Here is a 15,317-nt window from a genome sequence, read left to right on the forward strand (position 1 = left end):
GAAATAAATTTAGACCCTGAGATCATGACCAAAGCTGAAGGCAAAGGCTTAACCCACTGAGCCACCCAGGCACCCATATTCTCACATTCTAAATCTTTAGGATCACAAATATCCTAATGCTTTTGGGGACATAAAGCTTTCTTTTTCAAGGGTTAAGAAATCATCATTCTCTCAGAACAGTATTTGGTTGACTGATTTATTCAGCCAATAATTAACATGTACCTGCTACGTACTAACCAGTGTACTGGCTACTAGAGGTAGAGATGTAGAAATGAGCAAAACAGGATGCCAGGCCATGCTCTCGAGTTTATTTGTTGATGAGGCTTTACATTTAATAGCACTTTGCAGAATTCTTTTATACATGTGATTATAATGCATCTCAACATGGTTTAAAATATGAGAAACTTTTTCCCCAATTAGTTTTATCTTTAATGCCTTTGATAATGTCTGCATTATACTTCAGATTACCTCTCTATAACAGCCAGGTATCAATCTAACCTCATTTTACCCGTCAATCAATATAATAGTTACATACTTAGACCTGCATTAGACACTGTGGGTGGTATATATGAGATGTAGCTCTTCCTCTGTCTTAGAAAGTCCAGTATGGTCTAGGTGTTCTCTGAAAGTACAGATATAAAGTGCATCAAGTTCAAAAGAAGGAAAGATTTCTGTGATCTAGGATAGTCTGGGAAGAATTTAGAAATTAAAAATCCAAGGATCTTGTCGTATAGACAGCAGGGCAGGAGAGGAACAGGGTCTAGAAAACAGCAAGCTCTCAGATGTATACTCCTGTGGTGATCCTTTGTGCTTTCAGCCATACTTAAGTTTAGGCTAAAGTATCTGGTCTCCCCACTTTATGTTTTCCCTCTTGAAAATTACGTGAATAACATGTAACTAACTCATTAAATATGTATTTTGCAGAACTGGGATTCAAGTGACAGAATTAATAAAGTATTCTTTAAAAACTGATGAAATGAACCTATTATTTTTACATACCTATATCTGATCCCTTAAAGATTTCTAGGACAGAATTCCCAAACTCTTGTTTCTATATATGTGCATTCAGTTGGGAAACCTAATGCTCTTTACTAGCCAAAATTAATGCATTCAAAATTGAATTCATGCACTTTTTATTAAAGAGCTAAATTTAAATCTCTATGGTAACCAATGCAATAAATGTGCAACATCTTAAGCTATGATTATACTGTCACACTTAGTGATATCTATCTTAAGTACATGACTACCAATCGTTTTACTGTTGTTCTAGTCAACCAGAAATGTAGTTAAAAAAGGAAACCAATTATGACATTTATTTAAATAAGGCTGACTGATTTCAGCAATAACATTCTAGATACTAGGAATGATTCTTTTGAAGGTGTGAAATAATGTGGAGGGAGGACTTTGATCCAACTGTTCACAATTTGAGTATTAAGTACCAGTAAAACTGAGTTTTTAAGTATCATTTAAAAGGTAGTAGTGATCTTTTTTTTTAAATTTCGTTAAGTTTTTTATTTAAATTTATTTGGTAGTTATAGACTTCTAATGTGTAATTTTTAAATTACCCTTTAAAAATAAATCCAAATTAACAATCTTTCTCTGTCTGCAAAAATTCAAACTTGATGAGTTAAAAATCCTTAAGATCCTTTATAATCAAACTACTCACTGGTTTACAGTGCAAATAGGATAAAATTGAAATCAAATTTTGGTGTAGAATTATTAGCACTTCTTGAATGCTAAAATGTTTCTGCATTAACTGTTTCAATTATGAGAGGTTTGACTACATTTTTCTACTCATTCCATTACTTCACAATCCTATAATATGCAATTCTAATTTTTTTTTTCTCTGAGAGATCAACCAAATTCTTTGTGTTTATATTTAAATCCTGGCCATCTGATTTTATAGTCTATAACTTTTAATTGGCCAAACAAAGCTATTGGCGTTTGAGCAATTATGATACCTTCTATAACTTTAGAATTAACATGAAAAGATTTAAATAAATCTTTCCCCACACAAATTCCATACTAATGTAACTGGATAGTGATTGGGACTGATGTAAGATTCACTCCTTGATCATTTCTCTGACCCTGCATGACAAAACCCCAGAAAGTACAAATTTTGTTTTTACAGTTGGAGAATGGAAGGAAACTCTTGGCTCTTTAAGGTCATGGAAAGTTAAAGATGTACCTGAAGAAGCTGGAAATGTGTTGCAGTGTCGAGGTAAAGTATAGGGAAAGTGACAGATTTGAGAGTTAGCGTTACAGAATTTATAATTAAATGAACGTGTGAGAATCGATGAGTTTGCCAAGAAAGAAAATAGGGAGAGCAGAATAGCAAGGCATGTCCTTAGGTGGCACCTACATTTAGGGGCGGGAGAAAAAAAGAGAAACTGAATGCTAAGTCAAGGCTGTCAGAGCAGAACAAATATATATCACAAAAACTTAGAAAGTTATGGTGATTGTCAACAGTGTCAAATGCTGCAAAGAAGGGAGAAAGAATAATGAGAGCCCGTCAAAAGCTTTATGAGCAGTTGCAGATTATAGAATCAAGATACTAGAATATAAGTTGTGAAGAAAATTGAATTGCAAAGATATGTAGGGAAAAGAAAAACTTTAAGAAGTTTCCCAGTAAGTAGGAAAGAAAACACATAGTAACTTGAATGATTATTTTATATTTTCTGTTCTTTTATTTTGTCATAGGGAGTAAGATAAAATATAAGCTGATAAGAAGTATTATTAGAAAAAGTAGGTGATATTGAAGAAGAAAGAGGAAGGCACAATTGATGAGATAAATACTTACAGGTGCTGAAAAAATATTTTAGATACTAAAGGACATCTTTGCAACAGTTTCTAGTTTGTACCAGTTTTATGTTCATCATGTTTTCCTGTGCCTTTACCAGAATAATGTGGGTGAGTTGTCATTACTGTCTAATTCTCTAAATAATGGTTTTGAGTTTCAAAGAAACTAAGTCATGTGGATAGAAATTGGCAGGGCTAAGCATTAACCCGATGTCCTCTGCTCCTAGTTTAGTTCTCCTCTATTCTGAGTTCAACATCCCAAGGGCAGGGTTTAATTTTGAAGAAAAAAGTTGCCTCGTTTTCCTAAAGAAGAAACTAAGGCAGTATGAGATGTTTCAAGGTGGAAATGGATAGAAAGTCAGGTCAGCTGTTCTTAAATTCAAAAAAAGTAGAAAGGCAAAAATTCTCCATAGAGACAATGGTCTTGATATCGAGGTTTGTTAAGAGGAGCAAGGTTTGGATAAACACATCTTCTTTAGCAAGCATTTTAATGAGCATTGATGTTCTCTATTAAAAAATCCTTTAAATGTTACAAGAATGACATCTTGTAATTCTAGTAAAGAGAGACTGGAAACTTACCTTCATTGTGCTTTAACATTGTATCTGGTCAAATAAACTTTGCCAAACAGCACCATCCTTGTTTGTGAGTAAGTGAGCAAAGGATCAAGCTAATGTGGCAATTTTTGTGGTTACTTCTTCACTCCTCTTTTAAAGTATGAGATAGCCAACATTGACTACTACAATTTATTTTTAAAAGACCAAAAACTGTCAAAGGAGAATATTATCTTCCTTCATAGTGGGTCTTAGGGATATTTGTAATGAGTGCTGGAGGTGACATCAATATGGATATTTTTATATGTTTCACATTTATCTCACTAAGTATTTTTATGGCCAAAAAAAAAAAAAAAGATGATTTTTGGAAAGGAATCATAGTTTTCCATTGATAGCATTAGAGCTTTATATGGGCTCCCGAGGGTAAGTATAGTATTTTGCTATAAGCAAAACTTATAGCTTCCTATAAAAATGTCTCAGGTCCTTGACAAGAAACAAAATGTCTCTTGCTGACTGAAAACTAGGAAAAGAAAATTCTGTCCATGAAAGGATTACTGTTAGGATAAGTACCTCTTAAAACAGTTCTTTTCTTGTAGGCATGAAAGACTACTCTTCAACTGTCAGATGCAAATTGATGACTGGACTTTAATATGTCCTGCACTAACAGTCACAACTAGATGGGCTGTGAGCTACTTGAAGACAGAGAGCCATGCTTTTGTATTCTTCCTCTATGCCCCAGAGCCCAGCACGGTGCTTGACACCAATATAATGGCTAGTATATATTTGCCGAATGGACCAGCCAAGGCCTGAAGAAAAATGCTTGAGAGGGGAGGGCTTATTTCTTCCTCTCAGGTTTATCCCAGGGCCTTACATTTGAAAAGCATTTGACCACTTTACAATTTATACAGGAAATTTCATTGAAACTAAAATGCTATGGCTACAGTCAGGTGAGATGGACAGTTTTTAGATAGGAGATTGAGTAACTAAAGGATAACTCTTTCTGAGGTACCGAGTTTTCTTCCCTCACCCCATCCAAGTTCGTTTTAAGTATCTCTGGCATCTGCAAGAGAGCAAGAGATGTTGTCGCACACTGCAGCTGGGTACCCAGGTGGTCTGCTGATATTCAAAGAGGACTGTTCTGGCATGAATTCTAGGGCAGCATCACACAGCTGTCACGAGCTGCTCTGTGGCTAGAAGCAGCAGATGTTACTGTTATCTGACAGGCAATCAGATCATCAGACATGGGAGGACACCAATGTAAAATGCAAAATATCTGACCCAAATATCATTTAATAAATCACAGACCCTTTCCATCCAGTTCTCAAAAATCTCACCTACATACAGTTTTTTGTTTCACAATCAAGATTTATTCATAGGATTAATTGTACAATGAGGAAAGCACAATTCCAATAATTCTACTTTTGTCTTGGTTAATATTCCCCTAGAATGCACTGAGAATACTTCCAAACCCTCTAGAATTTATCACACTTTAAAACTATTAATAATTGAAAAATGAAAAAGTATGACTGCCTCATATTATTTCTGTTGCTCTTTTTTTGTATGAATTATCTGCTTGCACCAATCTATGCTAATATAAAAAGCAATATTTTTTGTAAATATGAAAAGCTAGACACTAATTTTCTTAAGCAGAACCACCTTATATTACGTAGCATTTGCAATATCCGGTAGGCTGCTTTATGTTCTTCATTTCTTGCCTGCTCTACTCATACATGTCATTAGGCAGAAGATGGAAGATTTGCCCTAACACAGTCAGGATCTAAAGGAGAATTGGGAATTTCTTCAATATCAGCAGTCCTGATAAGATGTGGAATAATGACAAGTAACAATTCTCCTGATACCAAGAAATATAGTAGTTATAATGTGTGGTAATTCTGAAGGTCAGAAAGCTCCAAGGCAAAGAAAGTCATTGAGAGGCAAAAAGTAATAGATAATAGAATGTACATTATAAAATGTTGCCATATATATATATATATTGCTTTTATATATATATTATATTTATATATATTATATTATATAATATATAATAATATATATATTATTATTATATATATTATATATATAATATATAATAATATATAATATAATTATATTATATAATATATATATTATATAATATATATAAATATAATATATATATATTATATATATATATATATATATACTATTACTTTTTGTAAAAAAGTTATCTCCACTATGTACTTTAACTGCTGGGAGTGGTGGGAATGGGTGTTTGTATTTGAGGACAGTGGAAAGGATAGTGAGATCATGTCTGTCACTACTCCCACCACACCATACCTCTGATACCTACTGGTTCATATGCAAACTGTCTCCGTTCCGTTTCAAAACAGTTCCCACTTCAAACCACACTCAGTATAAGCACACCTTTCTATTCTTCTGCTCTATTTTCTTCTTCTCTGCCTTCCTTGTACTCTTGTCGCCCTCCCTCCTACCCCTAATTCCCAAGAGTCATTTGCTAAGTCTTTGGCAAAGCAAAAAGATAAAGCTGGGTTGGGAGACGTCCCTTAAAGAAATTTATTTTAGAATTAATTTGTTAGGTCCCATAGAAAATGAGTAGGTATAAAAGGGTTCATTTCAAACTCAGGGGTTTTGGGAAATTCATTTCCAAGTTGAAAAGAGATCACAGATTCAAGATGGCCAAGAATGAAAGTACTTAGTATCTGACAACTGGATATTTTAGTAGCAAATTGATGGGATATATGAGATAGTATAAGTTTGACAGAATTGTCTATATTTCATGCCAATATGAAAATAAAATCTTCAAGTTACTTTATTATATAGTGATTTCCTGAAAAATTCTCATTCTCTGAGAGAACAACAGTACTTTTGTGATTTCTCTTGTTTTTATAACAATTACGACCTTTCTAAAATAGGTAACTCCCAGATCTGAGGGGGAAGAAACCACATTGATTGCCTCATAAGTTTTACAGTGTTCTCTCTTTCATACTTGCTCATGTTCAGAGAATAACATCTACACAGCATGTACTTCTAATACAACTAAAGTCAAGTCAGCTTGCCTAAGTAGGAAAATGTTGATTAAATTTTGGAGAGATGTATTATTCCTATCAAAAAATCTAATATCTAGGGGGCCTGGGTGGCTCAGTCAGTTAAACATCCACCTTCAGTTCAGGCCATGATCCCAGGGTCCTGGGATCAAGCCCTGCATCAGGCTCTCTGCTCAGTAGGGAGCCTGCTTCTCCCTCTCCCTCTCTGTATGCACGTTCTCTCTCTCTCTTTCAGATAAATAAATAAAATCCTTAAAATAAAAAGAAAAATCTGATATCGAAAAGTGTTCATATGCTCCATATAAAGAGATCAGTCTGAGTTTTAGAAATCTGGAAGAAAATTTAGCCATTACCAAGTTCAGTGTTTTTTCTTTTACATATGAATTTTCTGAGGACTCTCAAGATTAAGTGACTTATTCCAAATTCTACAACCAGTTTGTTTTTATTTCAAGTCAAGAGTACAGTTTTCCTATTTCAAATCTGGCACTTTTTCTTTTTTAGCCAAAAAATAATTTTTGTTTTAAGCATTAAATTACCAAGTACTGGATACATACCTTGGGCAGGTTAGCTCTGTGATTTCTTGCAACTCAGGTACACACTTAAAGGCCACAGCAGCTTGATTTACATGAGTCTTTATCTTGAGATGTTATGATACCAGATATGACCCCAGCTCTAGAGTCCCCTTCCAGACCACATGGATCTCCCCAATTGCATTGTAAAGTGAAAATGAAGTCAAGAGTCAAACCAACCAATTAAAGAAGACATCACCCCCATCAAAACAACTGTGAGGAATAACTGGCAAATTTCATGTCAAGAATGAATAGAAAATGCCTACTGAATCCCTTGTACCCGCCCCTTTTAAATAATGACTTCTAGGTCTCTTTAAGGAACATAGTGCCTTCAGGATCTCAATGAAGTCTCTTTTAGACTTTGTTTCAGTTATTAAAATTAAATAATTTGTCTTCAGTCTGTTTGAATATGTATAAACAAAGTGGAGAGTTGAAGTGCTGAGGGGGTTATTACAAACAATAAATAGAATGAAATATTGTGAAAATTGAATCATCATTTTCTTGTTTCAGTTCTCCCTTTGCCAAAACTGGAAAAAAAAATCACTTTTGTTTCTAATTCCATCTTGTAGTAGACACATTTTCTGTATGCTGTGTAATTTCCCAGATTTCTCTGACTCAAGATTAATAATAGATTAATAAGCCAGTCAATACTGAGCACCAGTAGCAGCTATACATTTTTCAAACCTTGCAAATCCTGATTAAATGGTATATTTATGTTCTGATTTTTTTTCACTGTATGCGAATTATGCCAATTTTGTAAAGTAAAACATGGGATGATGAAATTCAATTTTACAAAGTAAATTTTAATTTCATGGGATGATGAAATTCAATTCATAAAGTTCTCAAAGAGATAATAACATGACTGGGGAGATCAGATTAATATATGTATATAGTATATATACATAAATACACATGCACATAAATATATATACATATGTGTGTGTGTATGCACGCACGCACACACACACACAAGAACATTTTACAAGATGACTATATAGAATTGAGAGCTGCAAGGGGAGAGATGATTAAGTAGCAACTGCTATGAGGCAGTAGAAACAGATCCACAAAAGCTGGCAGACTTGAGGACTGTTTACCAGAAGAAAATGGTATGTTGGGCCTAATAGGGAAAACATAGATAAGGGAAAGCATGTACAGTAATTCTTAATTCTCATTCCCCAAATTATATCAAGTTACTACATTCCTCTGTTTCCAGTCCCATAAATCTGGTCCAGGTCATTATCATCACTTTCCTAGATTATTGTGATAACCTCTTTAATGAATCTATCCTATTTGCTCCATTTCGATCCATTTTTCACATAAAGGCAGAGTATCTTTAGGAGCGCTGATCAGCCTTAATCCTCACAAGAGCCTTCTGAGGTCTATTCTGCTAGTCTCATGTTACTGCCTGAAACCTGAAGCACAGAAAGATGAAGTCACCACGTTTGCCCTGCTAGGAAGTGGCAGAGCCAGGATACAACCTGTGCTCCATAACCGTGGTGCTCCGTGACCTCAATAGTAGATTGCTGCTGTTGTCATTAGGGCCATATATAACAGTGACTTTGTGCCAGAGATAGTATGTGTGTGGGCTGGCATTGGGGGATAAAGATTAGTATAAAAACAAGCAGCTGCATGACTTTGGCACAACAGCTATAAAATTAGAAACAGTAGCACTAGAACTGAGATTGCAGGGCTGGAGCTTATGAAGTTTATGAACCTTAATTAAAATGTCACTGATTTAGGTGCCAAAAAACATGAAAAGAATAATGTATGTTAGTTAATTGTCTTCTAGCTGGGGGAAGAAAATCAAGTAGATAATCAAATGAGCAATGGGCATTTTACATTTTGATTAATAACCTTCTCCATCATCAAAAGACTCTCATAAAAATATCTGGGAAAGAAAACAAGTAACTGGCTAGCTTCAATCCTCTGTGGATAAAAGGACAGTTTGCATTTCATACATGGTCAGATTTACTTGAGAGAGATACAATAGACAAATATGAATCTGTCGGAAGCCTGGGAAATAACAGTCAGATATGCTCTGTGATGCAAAGTAATTCGGACATCACATGCTCTTGTGAATGAGACATCATGTTTTATTCAGTTTCTACTGTTTGTTCAGACACTGTAAAATAATTTCAGAGAATGAAATGTAGTGTTCTAATTGGAAACTAATTGGCTGTTCTTTTAAACTCTGAACTGTGTACCTAAACCCCTGGAAGTTAATACTGCAATTCCAATAAGAGGCAAACCTTACCAAGTTTAAATAAAACACTTTTTTAAGAAGCAACAATAAGCTGATTGACTACAGATGCTGGTTTCCCTCAACAACAATAAAGTTAAGTAATATACAGATAACATTTTACATCTTGCCCTATGAAGAGTCAGGCACAAAGCTTGGTATGTGCTATCTTATTAGGGTCTTAGGAATTAGTTGTTATATCCTTATTTTTGAGGAGGAAAATGGAGGCCTTGAAGACTTAAATAAGTTTTGCACAGATAGTGATAGAACTAAAGAAACTCTGCTTGCTTATTTGTAAGCCCAGGTTCTTAATGACTGTATCGTATTTTTTCTTCTTCTTTTTTTTTTTTTGCTTCCTTCCTTCCATTTTTCTAAAATATTTATTGATATTGAAGACACACTAAGGAAAATTGTCATGTAGTTACTGGAGTCTCCACTCAGTTTGAGTTCTTCCCACTGTAATATTTAACCATATAGTTTTCTGGGAATTCTTCATGTCTCAATTACTTCACATTACCCAAGTGTCTCCTGAGTACAGAGTAACTATTTGGCCAGCATTTGATCAATTACATATTTTGTTTTCACATTAACTAACTGGGTATTATTATGACCAGATACCAGCCAATTAACTCATAATGTTAGGCATTCCTACCTTGATCTCTTCATTTTCATGCAAATTTTGAGGCGAGGCTTTCCCTAGGTGATGCAATATGAGTGTTAATCCACACATTCTGTGAGCACTGATGGCAATGGGAGAAGACTTAATTTATTCCAGGGGTCAGTAGGCTACGTATGGCTCACAAGCAGAGCATGAGCCAGGAGTCACTGAGTCATGGAACAGTTATTCTACCTATGTTACTGCTCCTAAATATACTTCAGAACTGCTACCATCTTTGAGAATCAAAGTCAGGGCCAAGTTTGCCTTCTGTCTCATAAATCAGCAGCCATTACTGCATTATGCCTATACATGTGCACACAAAATCTTCTTGAAAGTTAGCATGATAATCAAACATCAGCACTTGCATTTACCCTTACTTTTGCCTATTAGGCAGGAAAGAAGAGAGACCACTGGAACTCAATTTTTTAATGTTTTCAAAGTAGGAATCCTTTTTGCTTACATATTCAGGACAAAGAACCCATATGCCTCCAAACCAGGCAAAGGCCAAGAAGTGACAGAGTGGAAATAAAGTACCCTCATTTACCTAACCACAGTGCTAATCCATATTTGCAAAAAGGCAAATTGTGAACTCAGAAGACAGTTGTCAGTCACTGGTTTGTAGGCAACAGGGTTTATTGTACAGTCTAAATTTAGAGAAGCACAAACTTAAAATGATTTTTTTCCCCTCCAAGCCTTGTATAATGCTCTGAGGAATAGTCCTTTCCAGTCCTGATGTCATTTAGGATATACTCAATAGCTTTCTAGCCACTTTTGATTCTTAAAAATACTAGTAATATTCCAGTTTAAAGCTTTGGTTTCATAAACAGTGCAAGCCTCAAATTCTCTTCTCTCCCCAGGCCCATGCTGACAGAAGCACTTAGAAGAGGGAAGGCAAGGTTTTCCGGGCTCCCACTCCCCCAGTGTATGTCAAATAGTAGGGCTACAGAAACATCAGGTTTCATCTGATTTCATGTTTTATGATGGCCGCCTGCTGTTGGCTCAGTTTGGTTCCACTTTCTGCTAGTGGCCTCCATCTGTGAGTCTTCTATACACAGTTTCATTGTTGTCTCAGAAGTGTTCTCAGCTTTACCTTCTATTGCCTCTGTTATCCAAGGGCCTTCTGCAGAGGGTTTAAATCTTAGCCTGTCTTAGCCCGAATGGTCTCCAGCTGCCTTTCTCAATGTTACATCTCCTTTCTGATCTGCCATATTGCTAGTCTCACAGCTCATTTTCCCTCTTCTCTATTCCATCATCTACAGAGTTTGGGAACTGCTAAAGTCTTACCCCATTGTCTTCAAAGACTACTTCTTCCCAGGAGTACTACATGACTGGATATACCAATTCGGTTACCAACAAACTGTCCAGTATACCCTAGCCCACCTTAGGGATTCTCTAGGACAGAAATGTTTCCTGTCCTACTAGGATCACATTTTTCCACAGTCTCACTCTCTACATTCTGCTGTGTTGTGATGGTAACACCAAGGTAGTCTGCTGATTGTACTGCTCTGCAAGTATCCAACAGGGAGTGAAATGCCAGCCTTTCCTTCACTCGTGTAGTTCCCATATATGAGTTGGGTGAAGGAAGGAAGAAGGTGTTCGGTCATGCCTAATCCATAGAAGAGGACCGGGAGCTTTACCACTACTAACACAGCGCAATGAAAAGAATATCTGAAATTCCCTCTCCAGTGAAACACATGATGTGCTCTTTCTTCTGAATCTGGGGCACTTTGCTGAGTGGCCTTGTACAAATACTTGAGTATTTAGTAAATTGTGTTTTCAAGAGAGAGATAATGTGAATTTGACTAAATGGTTACTTTAGTAACATTAAAAATTAACAGTGTGTCATTTAGAAACCTTGTTTGTCATAAGCCATCAACCATTTCTAATGTTTATCTGTTGTGCTGTGACCTCCAAAGAACTTTGTCAATTCCCAAAGCGTGTGAAATAACAGTGACATTCCATTTTACTAGACTACTGTGCTTAGTCTGGTACTAAAAATATTTCCTTCATAAATACTGTTTGAAACCCCTTCAAAATATGTCTGCTTAAATCTCTTCATTCTGCCAGGGATGCTTTTCTTTAATATTAATTTTGGTAGCTAATTGTGAGTTATTCATTTTTTCATTCAACCAACATGGAGTGACATCTCCTGTGTAAACAAGCCCTGGGCTTGGCGGGTGGGGAAGGAAGGGGGGCATGAACAATGACCTGATAGCTCTGTTGCCCTTTTAGAGTCTCCATTCTAGTTGGGGGGAAAAAGTGTGCAGCCAAACAAATAGATAAATTACAAATTGTGATAATTAAAGAAGGAAATAAAGAGGGTGCTCCTGCAGAAAATAATTGGAGTGGAACACTTTAAATATGGAAATGAGGCAAGAGCTCTCTGATGCAGCAACGTTTTGGCAGAGATGAGTAGTATGGGAAAGAGGCAGTCAGTTGCAGGGCAGACAGAATTGTATTCTGGGTATAGGGAAAGCACTTGTTGAGGCTTTGGTGTGTGATAGAGTATATGAGTTATTCTAGGAAATGGCAGAGGGCCAATATCCCCAGTGCTTACTGACAGAGGGGGAGAATCACGTAGGGTCTACGAGGCCCTGCCAAAGGATTTTGTTTATATTCCACAGATCAGTAAGAAACCATGGAAGTATTTAAACACAGAAGTAAAATGAAATGATTAAATTTTTAAAAGACCACCATGCTTTCTCAGCACAAAACAAATTACAGGAGAGCAACAGTGAGCGTAGCAAGACAATTTAGAGTGTGTTGCAATTGACCCGCAGGAGATGTTGGTGATTAGGACAAGGATGGTGGTGGAGAGGCAGAGAGAGATGGATATACAGAGAATTAATTTTACAGCTAGCAAAGCCAGGGTTTGTTAACAGATTGAATATAAGTGATGAAAAAAAAAAATGAAGTCAATAGTGACTTCTAGGATGTAGCAAGGGGGAGAGGCTTCTGTTTTTTTCTTTTTTTGGTTGGTTTTTGGTTTTTGGTTTTTGGTTTGGAGGTCTTTTTTTTTTTTTTTTAATTGACCACCAGAGTTAGTGGGGCACTATTTATAAATGATTAAAAGGACCAAAAGGAAGTAAGACCTGGCTGGCTGACAGGGCCAGGATGAATCAGCACTGTGGATGCAGTGGATGAATTCACTGCAGACATGTTTATTTAGGTATATCTGAGACATGGCAAGAGGAGATACAAAGTAGATGCTTGGATCCACAAGTGTAGATCCCAGAGGAGAGGTCTGGACCGAGGTGTCACTGTTGAGGTTGTGAGTATTCAGATCACATGCAAAATAGTAGGATGAATGAAACCACCTGGTGAATGAATAAAGGTAGGTAGGAAGGTAGAGGCTAACATTTAAATATAAATTTAGGGTGGAAAAACATAAACAGTGAGGTTCTGGGAGGAAAAGTAAGATAATTCAAGAAAGGAGTCTACAAGATATTCATTAAGGGAAAAATTTGTGTTTTCACCATGGCAATTTTGGGGAGCTACAAAAATAAAGAGTGTTTCATTATGAGGAAGAGAAACAACGTATGTCTGTAAAATTTTATGTTAATTTACAGTGAGGGGAAACAGAAAAATGAGATACTTTGAACCCGGAGAATATGGGTCAAGGGAAAAACTTTTTGTTGTGTTTATAATCTTTTTACTTGTTTTCTATTTTAAAAATCTATTTAGAAGATAGGAGATTTTAGGAGATATTATGTGAAGGTAAAACATAATCTTGTAATGAGCAAAATCATTGATGTTTCTGGAGAAAATCAAAGAACCAGACTAGTGAAGTTCTTAAGCTATGGTCTAGACTGACATACAAGTATAGATTTACCTTTGATAGGAGAAGGGTCAAGTTCCTCCATTTTAATGGGGTGGAAGGATGTAATGATTGTGTAATTCCAAGAAGGTTTATAGATTTAATGCTGCAAAGATGAAAGAGTTACCAATCAGTTAAATACTCTGATCATTTAAGAATGCTCTATCCTGTCTTTTGAGGGTAATAGTGAATTCCATTCTTTTGTATTTCATTTACATTTTATACTTACATTTTAGTGTTAGGTTGAAACTTCTTTACTATTCGCATTATGCTCTTTAAACCATTAGAAAATGAAAAAGGATAGATTGCACAAGTAATGCACAAGCCAGTGTTGATGAATATAACTTGTTATTTAGCATCTTCCATCTTCTGATAAAAATGAATATCTCTTACTGTTACCCAAGCCCAAAGACCACCCTCTTCTAAGATGAAAGTTGCTTGAGAGGTCTGCTGAAGGAAACTTTGTCTTTCAAAATGAGCAACTCTCCTTAAAATTAAAACAATGTTAGTTACAATATAAAATCCAATATTTCCAGTTACATATAGCAATAACTATGGCTCTTGTTTATGGGGATAAGCAACCTGTAGTACATACACAATGTGTTACATGTATGTAATAAACATATATGAGTGTGTGTTATATGTGTATATATCTACATATATACATACGCTGTTAGTAAATCCTGTGGCTAAACCATGTAATTTTATAGAAAGAAATGTGTTTGGGATGCCTAATAACTAGCCTGAACTCCACAGTAAATCCAGGATACCAGGAAGGATATGACATATGTTTTCTAAGAGTTTGTAGTTTTAAAGGAGAGATAGTGAAGTAAACAATTGCTTATAAGACAGTGTAATCAGTTCTTCATGAAAGGATGTAAAGGATCACCTAGTTGAGTGCCAGATTCTTTTTTTTTTTTTTTTTAATTTATTTGACAGACAGAGATCACAAGTAGGCAGAGAGGCAGGCGGGGGATGGGGGGGGAAGCAGACTCCCTGCTGGGCAGAGAGAGCCGGATGTGGGGCTCGATCCCAGGACCCTGAGATCATGACCTGAGCTGAAGGCAGAGTCTTAACCCACTGAGCCACCCAGGTGCCCCTTGAGTGCTAGATTCTTGGTTTCAGGTCATGGATCCAGGATTAATGGATCCAGCCCCAAGCTGGGCTCTACATAGTGGGGAGTCTGCTTGAGGATTCTCTCCCTCTATCCCTGCCCCCACTCATGTGTGCTCAATCTCTCTCTCTCTCTAATAAATAAATAAATCTTTAAAAAAATGGATGTTTAAAGTACAAAAGTCACAAAATACTAAACCTCTCCACATAGCTTTCTAAAAGAAGTGACGTGAAGACAGATTTTGAAGATGCGTACATGTTGAGCAGATGTAGAGTCCTAGCACATTTTAGTAAGAATGACATATCCAAAGATGTAAGACACAGTGAATGTAGGAAAGCTGAGAATTAGTGGTCATTTAAAATTGCAGATGAATAGAGTACAATTGGTTTTTCTCCAAATCAAATTTAGTTATTTACCATGGCATCTAACATGTACAAATTCATTAATCCATAGCAGATTTTAGATACTAAATATCTATTAAATAGTGATTAGGTTAACTACTAGAAACTGAAAATTTGGTAGTCT

General features: G+C 35.9%; 1 protein-coding gene across 2 annotated transcripts in view; it reads left to right on the top strand.

Moving 5' to 3' along the window:
* The window catches only part of GALNT13 (polypeptide N-acetylgalactosaminyltransferase 13), a 554,323-nt gene that overhangs the window by 364,815 nt on the left and 174,191 nt on the right, over window positions 1–15,317 (top strand). The gene's annotated exons all lie outside the window — the stretch shown is intronic.

The sequence above is a fragment of the Meles meles genome, chromosome 9 (genome assembly GCF_922984935.1).
Source record: "Meles meles chromosome 9, mMelMel3.1 paternal haplotype, whole genome shotgun sequence".
Taxonomy (NCBI): Eukaryota; Metazoa; Chordata; class Mammalia; order Carnivora; family Mustelidae; genus Meles; species Meles meles.